The 19,207-nt window shown below is 45.0% G+C and overlaps 1 protein-coding gene across 10 annotated transcripts in view; it reads right to left on the minus strand.

The window, feature by feature from the left end:
- Positions 1–19,207, minus strand: part of LOC149525238 (uncharacterized) — a 242,928-nt gene that overhangs the window by 162,636 nt on the left and 61,085 nt on the right. For all 10 annotated transcript variants that reach the window (XR_016348679.1, XR_016348678.1, XR_016348680.1 and 7 more), the window contains exon 2: positions 4,437–4,809. The gene's annotated coding sequence lies outside the window, so the exon portion shown is untranslated. The remainder of the gene's footprint in view (positions 1–4,436; positions 4,810–19,207) is intronic.

Genomic DNA, 19,207 nt, shown 5'->3' on the forward strand with positions numbered 1-19,207 from the left:
AATCCATCTGAAAGTCAAAGTTCTACATGGTAAAACTTGGAGAATATGGGCCATTTCAACTGGGTTTCACCCATCTCTGATGCTAAAGAAGGATAAAAGGGCTGCAGAGGGGCCTTTATACATTAATAATATAACATCATCACTTTCTTTCTGCAAATGGAGTCAAGTAAGGTCAAGAGGAATTAAATGACTTGACTAGTAGGTCATGATGAGTCAGTGGCAGAGTCAGCAACAGAACCTAGATCTCCTGAGTCCCAGTCAACTTCTAATCACCAATGCGGACTAAAAATACAGAAAGGTGGCATTATCACTAGGTGAGTTATATGAGCTAGACGGCCTGATACCTGGTGGGAACAGTGACATATTTCATCTTGTTTGAGATAACTGCTAAGTGGCCAGCTGTAAAGAGTTCAAATGAGCCAAACATCCTTTCAGCTGCCACTTCACTGCCCCTTAAAGGAGTCCTAAGTGTAAGCAAGCACTGGGTACAGTTTCTGCTCCAGGACTGACATTTCCCTGCTGACATCAAATCCTCTAAGGCAGCGTTTCCCAAACTATGGGCCGTGGCCCAGTACCGGGCCGCAGGAAAAATATACCAGGCCTCAGCGTGGTTGCTGGGGTGTTCCGGGCTCCCAGCGTGCCTGTGTAGCAACGCATCTCCATGCCCTTGGTCGGCCTGGGCATAACCTGCAGCCCGATGTTCTGTCTCCCAGCAGAGGCGTAACTGGGGGGGGGGGGGGGGGGGGGGGAGAACAAGGAGGAGGAGGAGGAGGGGAAAGCTGGCCACTGGAAGCAGCACTGGACAGAAGAATCGGGGCAGGCTTTGGAGATTTGGGGCAGGGGGGGCAGCTGGCAGAAGCAGAGCTGGCCGGAGGGAAGGGGGCTGGCCGGGAGATCAGGAGGAGGAGTAGGGGAGAAGCGGCTGCCGGAAGCAGGGCTTGCCTGGGGCATTGGAGTAGAGAGGTAGGGAGCTGGCCGGGGAAGATTGCGGGGGGGGGGGGGGGGGGGGGGAAAGCAGCTGCTGGAAGCAGGGCTGAACGGGGCAGCAGGGCTGGCCAAGGGAGATTGGGAGGAGAACTGGCTGTTTGGGAGGGGGTTGCGGGAAGTGGGGCTGGCCAGAGGTGCAGCGGGGAAAAAAGGGGGGGGGAGTGGGACTGACTAGGCCATATGTAGATCTCGGGCGCTCCCCCCCGCAAAGCACAAGTGAGTCCAGCCTGAGGATTCTATTGTCGTTCCCCCGCCCCGAGTAGTTGCGAACTGGCTGGCTGGTAGACACACTTGTGCAGCCTGAGCACATGTAGCAGGCAGGCAGTTCGAAACTACAAACTGATACATCTAGTAATAATAAAACATACCTAATGAGAAAATACCAGACATGTTATATATATTTTTGGGCTGCAAAAAACAGTACAGGGGGGGAAAAAAGGGTTCCAACTAGAGTAAAAAGTTTGGGAAACCTTGGTCTAACCAGCTTTCTGTCTGTTTTACAGTCCATTTATCCAATCCATGTTCCTTAACTTGCTAGCAAGAATATTGTGGGTGACCATATCAAAAGCTTTGCTAAAGCTGGCACTGGGGGCTTTGGGAGGACCAGAAACAACTTACTTGAATATTCATCATTTGATTAATGATATGCAAATATGCAAATGAATGTTACCAGTCCTCCAATTGTTCGTGAATGGATTTCCTGGTCCCCGTGTCAAAAAGTTTGGGAACCCCTGCTCTAATGACTTGTGAACACACCCTATGCACTCAGCTAGCCCTTTCCATTATCTCCCTTTAAATTCCAGCAAGTTTTTGTGGCACTGCTAGCCTAGTCATCCCTGCTATGTGACAGGTGTTCCTTTTCAGAGGTACCTGTAACTATAATATCAACTTTATGGGCAATCTTCCTCCTTGATTTCAGCTCCTGACTGTCACTAAATCTACAAAAATGGCCCACAAAAGTGGCCATTTTTATTACATACGCAGTGAAAAAACCAATGGCTATTTCTTGCTGCATTGCTTTTTGTTACTCACAAAGCACTCAGTTGGTACCAAGCACTTGGTTTTATTTCCTTTTAATTAAAAAAAGGTCTTCTGTTCCAGATCCTTGGTCATCTTTTTTCTGATTTGCACTACTGAACACATTTAAATTCAGGGTTTAGTTGATTGATAGGCTCATACACGGACACACACTCTCTGCCTTTAATCTGACGCAATTATGCTTACCAAGCAAGATGAAACCTTACACTTTAATGCTTCACAAAATGCCTGTGGGAACGCAGAATACATTTCTAGCTATACATTTTCAATGTTTTTCTTTTAGTGCCTCTTGTTATTAAAGCAAGTACAGATTCATCAAAAACTGATGTGTTGGTTTGGTGTGGGTGGGTTTTTTTTTTAGATCCTTACCAAAATATTCCTATTCATTACAATATGCCTAATAGATACATTTCAAACATAAATTCCAGTAGCAATGATCAAAACATAGAAAAACTCTTGCAGGGACCAACAGCATAATCTAGTCTCACAAAAAACCTGGCACCAAGGCTCAATGCAGTTATACTCAAATCATCCCCTTTGGAATTAAATGAAGTTTGATACAGAGATTCATACAGTGTGTGCATCTATTCTGTGTTATAAATACACTTAATGGGATAGATTCACAGGGAGGGAATCAATAGTGAAGGCAGGTATGCGCATCAGCCCTTTCTCAGACTCAAGGAGGAAGATAAGGTGCCACTGGACTCCTCAAGACTAACATTTATTTGGGCATAAGCTTTCATGAGTAAAAGTCACTTAGCTGCAGGGACAAGATAAGCATCCAAACTTCTGAACTATATATATATATATATATATATATATATATATATATATATATATATACATACACACACACACACACACACACACACACACACACACACACAGGCAGTCCCCGGGTTACTTACATCGGATCCCTACTTACAAACGGGGTGAGGCAACCCCGCACTAGCTGCTTCCCCCAGCAGACCAGGGAGACGCGAAGTTAGTGTCTCCCTTCCCCAGCAGACCAGGGAGACTTGGAGCGGCTTTTCCCAGCAGACACCTCAGCTTGAGAATAAAGGACTGAGGGAAGTGAGGTGTGGGAGAATAAAACTGAGCTCTGGAGAAATGTTTGGCTAGAGTTTCCCCTACAATATGTACCAGTTCCGACTTACATACAAATTCAACTTAAGAACAAACCTACAGTCCCTATCTTGTATGTAACCCGGGGACTGCCTGTATACACACACACACCGAGTGCACACTAGCACAGACACACTTCAGACAAGGAACAGTGTACATGCACATTGGATTTAACATCTCCATTGCCCCCCTTTCAGATTTGCCCTTTTCTAGACTTACAGTGACTGTAACTAGAGAGGTTTCTGGAACTCAGCAATTAGAGCCTGTGTGGGGAGAAGAGCAAGACCCCGAATTAACTTGCTAAAAAATAGGACATTAAGTTTTAAGGTAATTCCATGGAGATGAATGGGGGCAGGCTGTACTCCACAGAGCTACAGCTTCAATTTGTCTGTAAGCACAAGTAACCAGCCTCACACTGGTAGCAGCAGGGGTTCTCAAACTTCATTGCACAGACCCCCCTTTGACAACAAAAATTACCACATGGCCCCAGGGTGGGGGGCAGAACTGAAACCAGAGCCTGCCCAAGTCCCACTGCCCCACATGGGGGAGCCAAAGCTCAAGCCCCAGTCAGAAGTGCACCCTGAGTCCTGCTGCCCTTTGGCTGTAGCCCTGAACGGTGGAGTTCAGGCATCAGGTTCAAGCCCCAGCAAGTCTAAGCCAGCCTGGGCAAATCCATTCAAAGGAGGTCGCCACCCACTTTGGGCTCCAGAACCGCAGCTGGAGAATCACTGAGTTATAGCGAAGAGGCTATTCTTGGAAGGAGACCAGCAGGAAATGATTTCTATAGAATTTTAGATGGAGTGGGGGTTAACAACAACATTGGGGATGCTAAAATTCCATGGATTCCCAAAGTCTCTGCCATCAGCACCAGTTGTTAGATGAGCTTGCAGGCATTTCAAGACTGTTCCCATGAATCCCTGTGAGGTGGCCTTTGGCAATTTAGGAATGGATTGACAAATACCTGAAAGGGGAGATTATAGAAGACTTTTTGCAGTAACTTGCTCTCAGTGCTGTCAAAGGTGACTGCACTTCAGTGGCAGATAATGGGAATTCCTTACAAAACACTGTGGAACCCTTCAGAATGCAAGGCACCTTCCATGAATGCAAGATGATGACGACCATTGACATGTGTGTTATCAGAAGCAAAAAAGACAAGCTCACACATCTGGTGCTAGGCAACAGGAAAAAGTCTTACACCTTCTAAGGGGTGGGAGAAAAAGCAAATTATTTACTTCTCAAATATTAGGAAACCTAACTAGCATATGAATATGAAACCACACACATACCTGCTAAACACTCAGCTGCTGCACTTGAATTGCTGTGAAAAATAAACAACTCCAGAGTGCAAAAGGTACTGTTTCTGCTCTTTGTGAAACAATTAACTGAAGCAATTCCAGTAAAGATGAACTGATGATGAAATATAATCCTCAGAGAACAGAAGCATTTCCTTCCCAATTCATCTTCAGTAACAAAGAAAAACCGTGGATGGCAGGGGCCAGTACATTTACCCCCCCATCAGACTCATCCATAGTTGACATTCTCCAGAGATTTCTTGGTTCTATAAATCCTGTGGTCCTGGAAATCCTTGAATGCTTTGGAGGGAGTTGTTGAGTTGCTCCATTGCTTATTCCAAACTGGTCAAGAGATAGAGACTGGGACCTTGCAAGAAAGAAACAGACTGTTACACGGTATGGACAGATGGGAGAGAAAAACCACCATTCCTTCCACATTGGATTTACTACACATTACAAAAAAAAACCCAACACTTTTCTCCTCTCTAATTTGTATCTTTCAATTGACTTTTACAAGTTACTAAGAGCCTTTTATAAATAATGTATAAGCTAAACACTTAGAGAAAGTAGTCCTGAAGCACCTTAGAGGAAAAAAATATATATATAGTATCATGGGCTTTCGTGGGCAAAACCTACTTTCTCAATGCCAAGAAAAAATGACTAGATACACAAAGCTTACGTAGATCATCAGAATTTGCTCTGAAGAGCTAAGAGTTCAAGATGCTTTTCCTGAGGCAGGTGATATAAATGACAAAAAGCAATCCAAGTGTCATGGGCCAAAACAACTTCCCTTCTACTTTTGAGAACCCTTAAAGAAAACAGGTTTTCCATGAAAAAAAAAGTTTGAGTGCCCTGGGAAAGGCACTGACTAGGAAATAGATAGTTAACTGGACTCACTTACTTTTATACTCCAGGAGAAAATGTCTAAACACAGTTTACACACCAGTGCACCGAGGGAAAGTTTTGGCAAGGGAACGGCAGAGAAGTGGAACAGTTAAGAAAATAAATTCTCTCAAACATAACTTGCACACCTCAAATGTATCTTGGTTACGCCTTTCTTTCTCCTCTCAATCCTAGGCTAACAAAAGCATATTTCAGGCCAGATCCCTATACTTTTGCTCATATGGAGTAACACTTTAGTGCACAAATGGTTCCACTGATGTCCATGGGACTATTCATTGAGTAAGGTACTACTCAATGCATGCACGCACAGACCTCAGCATCTGCCCTCTCTTCCTATCAAACCTCAGGAATTTGATGAATAATAAGGCTGTGTCTATACTAGCACTTTTGTTGGGAGGAGTGAAAACATGCCCCTGACCTGTGTGAACTAGAGGTTTAAAATCCGTTTAATTGGTTAAATGCCTCTGCTGGGTTGTAACACCCCCCACTTCACTGTAGGTGCCACTGTGGGGCTGGAACAGCCCCCAGCAGTTAGCTGGTTAAACCTTCACATCCCTAGTGTGGACAGTGCAATGTCAGCTGATCACTGGGAGTGGTTTAATTATGCCCATGGGAGAGTTCTCTCCAGGCAGGATAGAGCAGGTCCATAAGACATCTTAGAGGCACAGGTGCATCAGTCCAGCTGTACCACTGTAAGATCTATATTGTAGACATAGCCTTAGGGTGGACCAAAGGTTTTAAAGACACCAAAACTACCCCACTGATGCATACCCAGATACTGAAAATGAAGAGCAGCTGCAGAACGAGTTGTGTAAGAAAAGCCAAACAACTCTTTGTATGGGGCACTTTTTTATTCCTCTTTATTAAAAGGCAGCAACTGACAGCGCAAAGAATCCCCCCCCCCCTTAAACAGCATAGAAGGTGGTTCCCTTTTACATGTACAAACAAATGAGCAATGAAAGCCCAAACAGAGTGAACAGCACAGGGTCAAATAAAATGTGAGATAATCATTTGTTTTGTTAATGGTGTCAATGAAACCACACACCAAAAAAAAAAAAAAAAATGTGCCATAATCCTTCCCAGGCCTCCTTTTTAAGGCCTTGATTCAGGAAAGTGCATGCTTAACATTCAGCATGTGCTTAAATCCCGTTGACTTTAATGAGACACAAGGCCTATCCCAAATAGAGATACTCTCTTAATCATATCGAGCCACAAAACAACACTGCCTGTGCTATGCTCTCACTGGGAGAGAAAAAAAAAAAAAGGTGTATGCTTAACATGATTTACTTACATAAGGCAAAAAAAAAAAGGTTAGTGAAGACAAGGTGGGTAATTTCTTTAATATCTATCTAATGTCCCAGGATAAACATGGCTATAACAACACTGTACAATGACGACAAGAAGTCTTCACGTGAGTTGCAGGTCAAGTTAAATGGCACACATTTTTCCCCACCAACGAAGACAGGACCCCACAGACTCTGATCCAAAGCGCAGGGAAGTCAAAAATAATCTTCGATTGACTTCAATGAGTTTTAGAACTGCCGTCAACTCTCAAGCTCATCTGAAGAAGTGGGTTTTGCCCATGGAAACTCATGATACAATATATATTTTTGTTAGTCTCTAAGGTACCACAGGACTACTCGCTGCTTTTAAAATTACAAACTAACATGGCTACCTCTCAGACTTTCAATCCTATGACATTCCTTTACAAGCACAAGCACACGCACGGATGCACACACACACGCACACAAACCACTGAAGAGGCCTGTAGAATTAGGCCTCTACAAAAAAGGTAATTAATATCTAAAAACCTTTAGTTGAGAGTTTTCACTATCCATCAAAGGAACTGTAAAATGTACAGGTACAGAAAAATAGTAACTTCTAGGTCACCACAGAAATTAGAGGCAAAAAGATATATTTTGCACCCATTCCAGGACTCCTCCCACAACAGTTCTTTTAAGTCCAATGTTTGATTTCTCAATGGAGTGGCTTGAGCCACTTCTTAGGTTACTCTCCCAACCCCTCTCACTGTCAAGATTTTTTTTTTTTTTTGGCTGCTCATTTTCATCCCTTAACTCCTAGCAAAAGAACCCCCTCTGCCCCCATACACCCTTGGACTAGCCTACATAATTTGTGGAATAAGGAAAATGTTCTATATTACAGTAGTATCCAGAGGCCCCCAAATGAGATCAGAGTTTCCACTATGCTTGGTAAGGATGTGAGTGCTTAAACGGTGGAGGCTGGAGCAGCTCCTTGCCCCACCACAAGAAGGGGGCTGCTCCAGCCCCAGAGGCCTGCTGCAAGCAGGCGGTGTTCCAAGTGGTCAGAGCAAGGCCGCTCCATCTGGACGTGGCAGGCAGGGGGGACGCTCCAGCCCACCCATCCCTCCCATTTAATCAGCTAACTGGTTAAACATTATATTCAACCGGTTAACCAATTAAATGGAATTTTATATCCCTAGTGCCCGGTGCCACACATGCACACAGCAACAGCCCCTGAATTTACAACCAAACTCAACAAAACAAAGGATGGGAAGTAGGAAGCATCATCTGCGGTACAGTGAGATGAAGGCCTCAATCCTGAGCATTCTGACCCTGCTCCAGCAAAGCTCAGAAGAGCACATTTAAGTAAATGAACTGTCCCATTTAAGCCAATGGAGCTAGTCACCTTCTTAATCTGAAACTGGAGCAGGATCATGCTCACCACCATGCAGCACTGAGCCTGGGTGTGTCTACACCTGAGAGGGAGCCACCTGAGCAGACCGACCAGCACTACATTGGCTTGAGCTAGCATAGTAGGAGTCCAGCCATTGGGAATCAGAGAGCAGCCTAAATTCTCAAGTAAGGATGTTAAATGTAGATGAATTTAGATTAATCATCTAATCGAATAGTCAATGTATTTTGCATGGACTTTTCAATGAGCCAATAAGGGCAATAAGAGCCCTGTCAGCTCTTGCTACATTTCAAAGTTGGAAGTGCTACAGGAAGCGTGACCAGTGGGAGGGGGGGGGGAGGACTCAAACAGTCCCCCACTGGCCCTGCGCTCCTGGCAGTGCTTTGCTTTTGAAATGTAGCCCTGTTCTTGCTACATTTCAATGGCGGAAGCGCTGCCAGTTCCCTGCTGCACCCCTGCCTCTTCTCCCCACAGAGACGGTGCTGGGGGGCTTTTAAGCCAGCTCCTCGCAGCACCAGATCTTGCTCCCCTCCTTGCTGCCTCCCTCTGATAGAGGCAGCAACAGGGTGAGGAGGGCAACTAGTCAAGTCATTAGTCAACTATCCAATAAGCATTTGCGTATCGGATAGTCGACTAGTCACTTACATCCTTACTCTCAAGCCCACCCAAGTCCCTGGGTCCAATCTCAAGTGGCTAGTCCAAGATTTGACAAGAGCTGCAATGCCCACCCTTTTATTTTTACTATGCTAGCTCAAGGCCAACTAGTGGAGTCTGCCTGCCAAGGCAAAGCAGCTCACTCCCAGCTGCAGTGTCCACATGCCCTGAGCGACAGGCTCAAGAACAAACAGGAAGTCTATGGCAAAGGTGGGAAACTTCTCATGTGCAAGTCCAGTGCCTTAACCACAACACCATTCTCTTCTCCCCCCCCCCCCCCCCGAATAAGGCCACTGAATACTTACATAAGGCAAGAACAGGTGAAGATAGTAAAACAATAATGAGGAAATAGGATGGATGGTAAACAAAACAGATCTGTAGGAAAGGAGGTATTAGCCTTTGAATGTCAACAACTAACCTTCAACCTAAATCTCACTTTCAAAGGCAGCATAGAAGTGAGGCACATAAACATGAAAATGGAAAGTTAAGAGAGCCCCATAATTCTGAGTGGCTTGGGGAATCTGGGTGATTAATGTCTGCATGGGCCAAAGTTAACACAGTCATTACTAATTAGTTAAGAAATTCAATGAGAGGACAGAGAAAGGGACTTCCACCTGTTAAATATTTACTGTTTGAGTCCCAAGTGCAGGGATTAGTTTTAAAGCACAAGGTTGTTTTTAAAGCAAAGGGCTGTTTTTCCACTTCCGCATGCACACCACAACTCAAAGCACCAGGATTACTGAAAGGATCTGCAGAACTTCACTACCCAAGGCGACTGTAGCAATATTCTACAGTCAAGTATTACAAAGCAAAGTCAGATTTCATTTACACTGGCCCCCCATGAGAATGGAACTATCGGCTTGTCTACACTTAAAATGCTACAGCTGCACAAATACAGTGCTTCAATGAAGAACCTACCTACACCAATGAGGGGGATTCTCCTGTCACTAAAGGTACTTTACCTCCCCAAGAGGCAGTAGCTAGGTCAACAAGAGAATTCTCCAATCGCCTACCACTGTCTACACCAGAGATAAGGGCAGTTTAAACTGCTTCACCTAGGGGTGTGAATTTTTTTCACATTCCTGAGTGGCCTAGTTCTACTGACCTAATTTCTTAATGTAGACCAAGCCCCTCAGATACAGCGCAATATTTTAACACTAGTTGTATGTCTACAGCTTTTGAGACGAGGTAAATAACCCAATGCCACTCAGCACACCCATAAACACACACATTATCATGACATAAAGCTTGGTGTTGGGGAGACAGCACTCTGAACACATCCACTTTATGGAGTCAGTGTGGGATCAGCATGTATCACAATACCCAGGGCTTGACTAACGGCGGCGAAAGCCACTTGCCAGCCCCACACTGCGCATGCGGAAGAGCCGCATTGCGCATGCACGCGCTGCTGGTAAACAGGGCGCCGGGCTGAAATCTACTCGCCATGGGAGAGCAGATTCCATAGTTTGTCGAGCCCTGACAATATCCCATCTTGCAAAGGAGTTTGCACCACTAGACCCGACATATTCTTGATTAGCAGGCTTCTGTCCTTATAGTGGGTGATCAAGAAAACCATAAAAGCTTCTGAGCATTCTGGATTTCTTCTGCAGCTTTAGTCTTCTGTCTACAAGCAGCAGATGATGAGAAATACGCCAGGATATATCTTTGAAGTGCACTAGCTGTTCTGCAGTAGCTTCCTATATGGATGATTATTCCACACTAAGTCTACGTCTGCATACAAGACTTAGAGTGGTGTAGCTGCACCTCTGTAGCACTTGTGGTGGAGACACTGTATGCCAACGGGAAGGAGCTCTCCTGTCAGCTTAGTAACTCCTGCTTCTGCGAGAGGCGGTAGGAGTGCTCCCGCCAAGGCTGTGCTGTCCACACCAGTACCTAGTTATAATTTACTCTGCTCAGGGGGTGGATTATTCACATCCCTGTGTGACAAGCGATTTAGTTCAATGCATTTCCGCAATTAATTAGACCTGAAGAAGAGTGCTGTGTCAGCTCAAAAGCTAGTCTCTCTCACCAACAGTAGTTAGTAGTTGCTGAGACAAAGTGGACCATGTGAGGCCAAATTCCCTGCTGATGTAACAACTAGTTTCAGCAACCACAACAGCTGAAAATTTTCTCCATGGTTTCTCAAGCCATGTCTGCTATGGGGATTTGAGTCCTTGGTGCCTACATACTAGTGCAGGGGTTCCCAAACTTTTTGACACGGGGACCAGGAAATCCATTCACGAACTTTTGGAGGGCTGGTAACACTCATTTGCATATTTCTTGCATAGTCATTAATCAAATGATGAATATTGAAATAAGTTGTTTCTGGTCCTCCCAAAGCCCCCAGTGCCAGCTTTAGCAAAGCTTTTGATGTGGTCACCCAAAATATTCTTTAAGGAATATGGATTGGATAAATGGAGTGCAAGACAGACAGAAAGCTGGTTAGACCAGCGTTTCCCAAACTTTTTACTTTAGTTGGAACCCTTTCCCCCCTCCCCCGTACTGTATTTTGCAGCCCAAAAATATAAACACATAAAAAACAAACCGAGACAATACCAGACATGTTATATCAGTGGTCTCCAACGCAGTGCCCGTGGGCGCCATGGCGCCCGCTGGGCCATTTCTGTGCGCCCGCAGAGCAATCTGGGCCGGCCCCGGGCACGCCGCACATGCCGGCCCCAGCCCCGGGTGCGCATGCTTGGCCCCGCCCCCAGTCACGTGGCCTGTGAGTGGCCCCACCCCCCGTATGCCCAGTGCGTGAGCGGCCCTGCCCCCAGCAGCCCCCAAACGTTGGGGACCACTGTGTTATATTTTCTCATGAGGTAAGTTTTATTATTACTAGATGTATCCGTTTGTAGTTTTGAACTCTCAGAATCATAGAACCATAGAGCTGGAAGAGACCTCAGAAGGTCATCAAGTCCAGCCCCCTGCTCTAGGCAGGACCAATCCCAACTAAATCAACCTGGCCAGGGCTTCCTCAAGCCGAGACTTAAACACCTCTAGGGATGGAGACTCCACTACTTCCCTAGGTAACCCATTCCAGTGCTTCACCACCCTCCTAGTGAAATAGTTTTTCCTAATATCTAACCTGGACCTCTCCCACCACAACTTGAGACCATTGCTCCTTGTTCTGCCATCTGTCACTACTGAGAACAGCCTCTCTCCATCCTCTTTGGAACCTCCCTTCAGGAAGTTGAAGGCTGCTATCAAATCCCCCCTCACTCTTCGCTTCTGCAGACTAAACAGCCCCAAGTCCCTCAGCCTCTCCTCATAGATCATATGCTCCAGCCCCCTAATCATTTCGGCTGCCCTCCGCTGGACCCTCTCCAACGCGTCCACATCATTTTTGTAGTGGGGGGCCCAGAACTGGACACAATACTCCAGATGTGGCCTCACCAGAGCCGAATAAAGAGGAATAATGACATCTCTGGATCTGCTGGCAATGCTCCTCCTAATGCAGCCTAATATGCCATTAGCCTTCTTGGCTACAAGGGCACACAGTTGACTCATATCCCGCTTCTCATCCATTGTAGCCCCCAGGTCCTTTTCTGCAGAACTACTACTTAGCTGGTTGGTCCCCGGCCTGTAACAATGCTTGGGATTCTTCCGTCCCAAGTGCAGGACACTGGTAAACTGCCTGGCTGGTAAATGTGCGTGAGTGTGTCTACCAGCAAGACAGTTTGCTACTACTCGAGGGGGCGTGGGGCACAATAGAATCCCCAAGCCGGACTCACTTGTGCTTTGCGGGGGGGGAGCGCCCTGAGATCTACATTTGGCCAAGTCAATCCCGCTCCCCTCCCTTCTCTCCCCGCTGCGCCTCTGGCCAGCACCACTTCCTGCAACCCCCTCCCGGACAGCCAGTTCTCCTCCGCTTCTCCTCCCAATCTCCCTTGGCCAGCCCCGCTGCCCGCGTTCAGCCCTGCTTCCAGCAGCCGCTTCTCCCCCGCCACCCCACATCTTCCCTGGCCAGCTCCCTACCCCCGACCTCGCGCCCCCAGGCAGCCCAGCTTCCGCCGGCCACCCAATCTCTCCCGGACCATCCCGATGCCCCAGGCAAGCCCTGCTTCCAGCCGCAGCGTCTCCCCTATCCTCCTCCCGATCTCCCGGCCACCCACCTGCCCCCCGACCAGCTCTGCTTCCTCCGGCTGCCTCTCCCCCAATCTCCCTGGCCCGCCCAGATTCCACCATCCAGTGCTGCTTCCGATGGCCAGCTTTCCCTTCCTCCTCCTCCCCATCCACCCCCTTCCCACCTCCCCTAGCTACGCCTCTACCGGGAGCCAGAAGATCCAGCTGCAGACTCTGCCCAAGCCGGCCACGGGTTTGGGGGACCAGGCGACACACAGGCACTCCACTGAGGCCCGGTATTTTTTCCTGCAGCCCGGTACTGGGCCCATAGTTTGGGAAATGCTGTAATGGCGCGAAAGCCCCTAGTGTAGACAAACTTGCCATCTAGATCAGTGCATTTCACACCTGCCTGAAATCCAAGTAAACTGAACCAGAGCAGACTGCAGATGAAAGCAGCTTTGCAAAATATTAAGGGTTTACACTAAGGACGTAAAACCTTGTTTAATCAGTTAATCCGTTAAATGTTATGGGTAACCGGTTAACCACTTAAATGGGTATGAGCGGGGGGCTGCTCCAGCCCAGCTGGGCCACCGATTAACCATAACCAGTAAGCATCATCCAGTAAGGGTGGTGCTAACCGGTTAACCGTTTACATCCCTTGTTTGCATCTGTGCAGTTATACTACTGACCAGCTTGGGGGCTATAACAGGGCAAATCCACAGTGTAGAATTCTGCAGTTATTATGCTCTGCATTTTAGATTTTAGTGTGTCAGCTTCTGTTTTCTGAATTGAGGCCAGGAAAGCTCATGATACCATCTGGATGTTTTGTTAGTATTTAAGGTGCTGCTAGAATATTTGTTGTTTTTCAAGTAAGAAAGGGTCAGCTATGGTATATTAAGGACTCAGATTTATATTTTGTAAAAACGGAAGCTGTTTGATAGAATATCAGCACAAGAGAAAAACATATCTTCTTTTTATTATTCCAGTCAGGGATCTTTTATTAATAAACCTGCCATTTTCCAACCCAAACTGTTCCTCACTCTCCACTTTTCTCTCTCACAGAGAGAGGCTGCATCTTCATTAAATGGAAGATCAACACTGCTGTGACTGATCTTTCGGTGTTTGATTTAACGAGTTTAGTTAAGAGCAGGGATGTTAAAATTAGATTAGTCAACTCATCAAATTTTCATGGACTATTCCATTAGTCGATAAAGGTGCTTTCACTTTGAAATGTACAAGAACCCCAACTGGGGACACCTTTACATTTCAAAGGTGGAATGTTGCTGCTGCGCCCCCACCCCCTCCCACGGAGCTGGAGAAAGACCAGCTTTTAAGCTGGCTCCCCTCAGCATGCCTTCTTCTTTCTGCCACCAGCCCAGCCAGCGTGCTGTCCCCGATCCAGCTGGCAGAGGTCAGTTCCCAACCGGCTCCGCAAACTCTGTTGCCAGCCCTCTAGCCAGGCTCGCAGCCCTCAGGCCACTGGCCCTGCAATCTGCCAGAATGGCTGACCTCCCAGCTACTGTCAACCTCTGTAGGCCCTGCAGGACCACGCATGTTGTCGGACCAGAGTGTCCGAGACTACAGAGGTTCAACCTGTAGTCTATTTTTTATTGCCCAAACTAGGGATGTAGTAGTGTAGATTACCTGATAAGCAAAAGCTTATAGGTTCATGCTACCGACTACGTGCATTTGCCTCCCTCCCCCTTGCCAGCAGCCCGCCTCAGTCCTGGCTCATACCAGGTCCGGGACCTACTCCTACTACAACTCTGCATTTAAAGTGTATTAGGAGCTGGCAGACAGGCAGCTGAGCTCAGTTCCGGCTTGTGCCGGATCCAGGAGCTCAGACTCACCCTCAGACAAGGACTGCTGTTACGCCACACTTGCCTCTTTATCAGAGGCTGTGGCACAGAGCAACAGACAGCCGGTCCATGAGGGGAGCTGGTTTTTAAACTGGCTCCCTTTGCCAACCAGCTCCCGTCTGGCACCCCACGCAGCTGCTTCCAATACAGAGGCAGCAGCACGGAATGGCAAGGGGCTCCTCAGGACCAGAGCGCACTGGCTGCTGGGCCTGCCCTCAGCGACAATAAAATAGTCAACTAACCAAGAAGAATTCATGAGGTTAACTCAACTATTCAAGTAACCGATATTTAACATCCCTCGCCCAGACTGCAACATAAGAGATGACAACCAGCATTCACAGAGCAGAGCAAGTTATATTTATAAAATCATTTTTGTTTTAATACCCAAATGTGAAATTTGTAACACAAGCAAGGAAAAATTGTTCTTTAAAAATATAATTCCTTTAACCCTGAAGGGATTCAAACACACAAAACACAAAAAGCTGCACTATGTAAGAGCTAGACAGTATAAAATTTAAGTATTAACCTAGTCTTGGAGAGGTTTTTAAGTAAATTTTAACAAGGTTATGCCCCACTAGCACCAGCTGTGTTAGCAGAAACAGTCTTAAAAACAGTTTCCTAATAGGGGATAAACTGTAGCATTGATGGAACTAAAGGAAAACGTTCTATAGTAAACATTATCTGCCTTTGGACGCTGTCCAAGACAGGAGTGCTGCTATGCTTGTGAGTGTGTGTACAATAGAGGGTGGGAAAAATGATTTATTTTATGGGATCAAAACGTTGTATGACTCACAAAAGAGCACTTTTACTACCCACACGCGTGCCTGAAGAGATACTAAGTTGGAATGACCAAAGGCCCCAAAGCAAGCCTTTCAAACGAGGCCACCACTAACGTCTTACACCACTTTCAATTCAGACAACCCTCCTATATGCTCCATGTGTCAGAACTAGCCTGTACACCTCTTTGGGGCAGAAGTCACAGCATCACAGAAATGTAGGATTGGAGCAGACTTCAAGAAATCTTCTAGTCTAGCCTGGTGATGAGGTAAGACGCCATATGCCTACTCAGGTCTGGGTTAGCAAAACAGCTGACCGCTTCGCAAATGCCAAGTGCGTAATGGGTTCTTGATAAATAACTGATACACAAAGGCAAAGGTTAAGCTTAAAAAAAAAAATCTAGTATCCCAGATAAGCCATGCAAAGCTCCTGCGAGACCTAACACCTGTGACCCCTGCAGCTTTTATTTGCACTAAGGATGCAAATAGTCAGACCCTCTGAGAGAATGACAGAAGCCCAGGGCCACTTTAATTTTAGAGGCCCCAGGGTCCTGACGTACCTAACATCTCATCCACAGGGGAACACTATAACCAAAAGAACACATGAAAATGAACACTTGAGACATTTATTTATTAACAAGTCATTATACCAATAGCATGTATACTAAAAATGTAACTTTAATAGTGATTTTCCACTGCAAGCAAAACTCTTAATTTTAGGAATGCTTTTCTGGCTTTGTCGTGTGCAAACTCGTTTATAATTGAAGAAAAATCTAATTTATGTGAAACATCACTGTTAATGTTAAGCAATGCAAGCCCATTCAAACACTCTTATCCCATTGTAGAATGATGATATCTCTTTACTTGTTTTAACACGTTGAATGTGCATTCACCTGAAACCACTGATGCAGGGAGACTCACAAAAAATACGTAGTGCAATTGTGATATTAGGAAATACAGTCAACAGACCAAGACAAAATATATCTTGAAGTAGTTCTTTTGGCTTGCAGTCTGATTTCAAGTTGGTGAAATGTATACATTTCAGGAAGAAGATCACGTCACAGAGATCTCTTGAAATTCCATTGCTATACCTTTGTTGAAGCTGTTCAGCCACTGAATATAGATTTTCATCACTTAGTTCTCCTAAAGGAAACCAAAAAGTATACAAATTTGTCGTAGTGAGTCAAATCAACATGTAAGACCAGATTTGATGGAGTCAATAACAACAACCACCACCACCACCACCACCACATTGACCTAATAATGCCTTTCTGCATCAGATTGAGATGTTAGGCTGTGACTGGTGGAAAACTCAGATGAAATGTCAATATCCTGTACTACTGATTCGGACTCAGAAAGGATTGAATTCAATTGATCACAAATCTTTTGAATATCTTTAAGAAGTCATTCAATGTTATCCCTCTCAACATCTAATGTAGCATTGCATGCTTCAATTACAAGATTAGTTTTGTGAATCATTTTTAGAAGCTTCATACACATGTACAACATTAAATTGCATTCAAATTTGGATGTATACCTCTGGATTGACAAGCTCAGTGTGAGCCTGTGCTGTGAGAGAGAGAAGTTTGAAGCTCACTTAAAGCCTCTCTCAGAGTCCAAATCCTGTGCAACTGGTTTAACGCCATAATTCATGCTGACCATCTTGCTGTTGACATGTATGAACAGGTGTGCTGTGAGCAAGACATGAGAAGTCATTTTTCCACTCTACTCTGCGCTGGTTAGGCCTCAATTGGAGTATTGTGTCCAGTTCTGGGCACCGCACTTCAATTTTTCCACATCTTTCATGGAGAGGGTCCAGAGAAGAGCAACAAGAATGATTAAAGGTCTAGAGAACATGACCTATGAGGGAAGGCTGAAAGAATTGGGTTTGTTTAGTTTAGAAAAGAGAAGATTGAGGGGGGACATGATAGCAGTTTTCAGGTATCTAAAAGGGTGTCATAAGGAGGAGGGAGAAAACTTGTTCATCTTGGCCTCTGAGGATAGAACAAGAAGCAATGGGCTTAAACTGCAGCAAGGGAGGTTTAGGTTGGACATTAGGAAAAAGTTCCTAACTGTCAGGGTGGTCAAACACTGGAATAAATTGCCCAGGGAGGTTGTGGAATCCCCATCTGTGGAGATATTTAAGAGTAGGTTAGATAAATGTCTATCAGGGATGGTCTAGACAGTATTTGGTCCTGCCATAAGGGCAAGGGACTGGACTCGATGACCTCTCGAGGTCCCTTCCAGTCCTAGTACTCTATGATTCTATGCCATGAAGGGAAACAGGCAGAAGCTGCTTCAGAATTTCCCACTTTCAAGGACTGCTACTGAAAAGGTTGTAGATTGTTCCAGAGTATGCAATTGCTTCCTTGCATGATTCAGCATAATCAACAGCAACAAGATTTAGCGTGTGGTTGCCACAACTGAAGAAAATACAACTTGGATTTTGCTCAAGGACTGCTTGTACTCTGTTGTACTTCCCAGCCACGTTGGATCCATTCTCCTAGGCTTGGCCAATGAAGACTTGAAAATTTAATTTGAAGCCTTCCAGAATTTCTAATACACGAGCGTCAATTTCTTTTCCAGTTATTTTTTCTTGAAATTATCAAACAAAATGAATCATTCTTTAACTGAAGCCTTTGAACATCCTGAAATTTTAACATATCGAACAACCAAGGTTGTCTGTTCTTTATGACAAGAGTCTGGAGTTACATCAGTAATAATTGAAAAGTGCTTTGCAGGTCATAGCTTTTCAAAAAACTGTTGTTTGCACAAATGTCCCACACAACTCAATAAACTTGTTTTGTATTCTTTTACACAGATAATGGACTTCCCATGCATTTTCCTCTCTAGTGATTCACAAACATGCTTACATGGCCTGATAAATGTGGTCATACTTGCAAAGAAGCTCTAGTATACCAAGGAAGTTTCCATTTGTAGGGTCACTGATACATTGACTGGAACTAAATAAAGCCTATCCCCATTAGAAAAAAAAAGAATGGCATTCAATGTGTGCTCAAGTTTTTTTTTCCAGTTATCAAAAATCCAATATCAGGTTCTGATGCCACTGGTGTTACACTGTGTCCTGGGGTAGTCATAAGTTCTTGCTTTTGCTGCACAGCATCTCCGAAATCCTCATTTTCTGCCGCACAGTCTCTAAATTGAGTATAGATTCTGCATCTATCACTATTGTTGGCATTTCTGTTTCCTGATTAATGACCTCCTCATTTTGAGGCAGTGGCACTGAAATGTCATTTGTGGGTACAAAGTTTTCATCATTACAACTGGAAGTGTCACTGTCAGTATGGTCATCGTCTAATGGCTGAGGTGTCTTTTCTACGAGAAATGATGTTATTGGCTTTAAACGCTTAACTGCTGCTTCACTCTGTTGCTTTCACCATCTCTTACTTGCACCACTTTCAGATCAGTGATAGAAAGTGCACCACTTTCAGATCTTCACTTCATTTTTATAAAAGGGTTCTTTTAAAACACTAACACACAATAAATTAATTTGCTAAAGGCTACTGGTTATACAAAATTTTAATTGTATATTCTTCGCAAAGATTATTATATAATAATGGTTTGGACGTGTTATTTACTATGGGCCTTATATAGCCTTACTGCAAAGTCTTGAAATTTCATCTGATAACATGTTCCTGAATTCCTCTAATAACTCATGAGTTATTATAAATATGAACACAGGGCAATTGCCAGATTAGATATAAAGTTTATTTAACAAATAGAATTAAAGTTTACTATCACAAAAAAAGCTTTTATAGGTGAATGTACAACTGAACGAAGTAGCTTTCAGCTGAGCCTGATACTATATACGAAG

Source organism: Pelodiscus sinensis, chromosome 2 (genome assembly GCF_052426305.1).
Source record: "Pelodiscus sinensis isolate ZL-2025 chromosome 2, ASM5242630v1, whole genome shotgun sequence".
Lineage (NCBI taxonomy): Eukaryota > Metazoa > Chordata > Testudines > Trionychidae > Pelodiscus > Pelodiscus sinensis.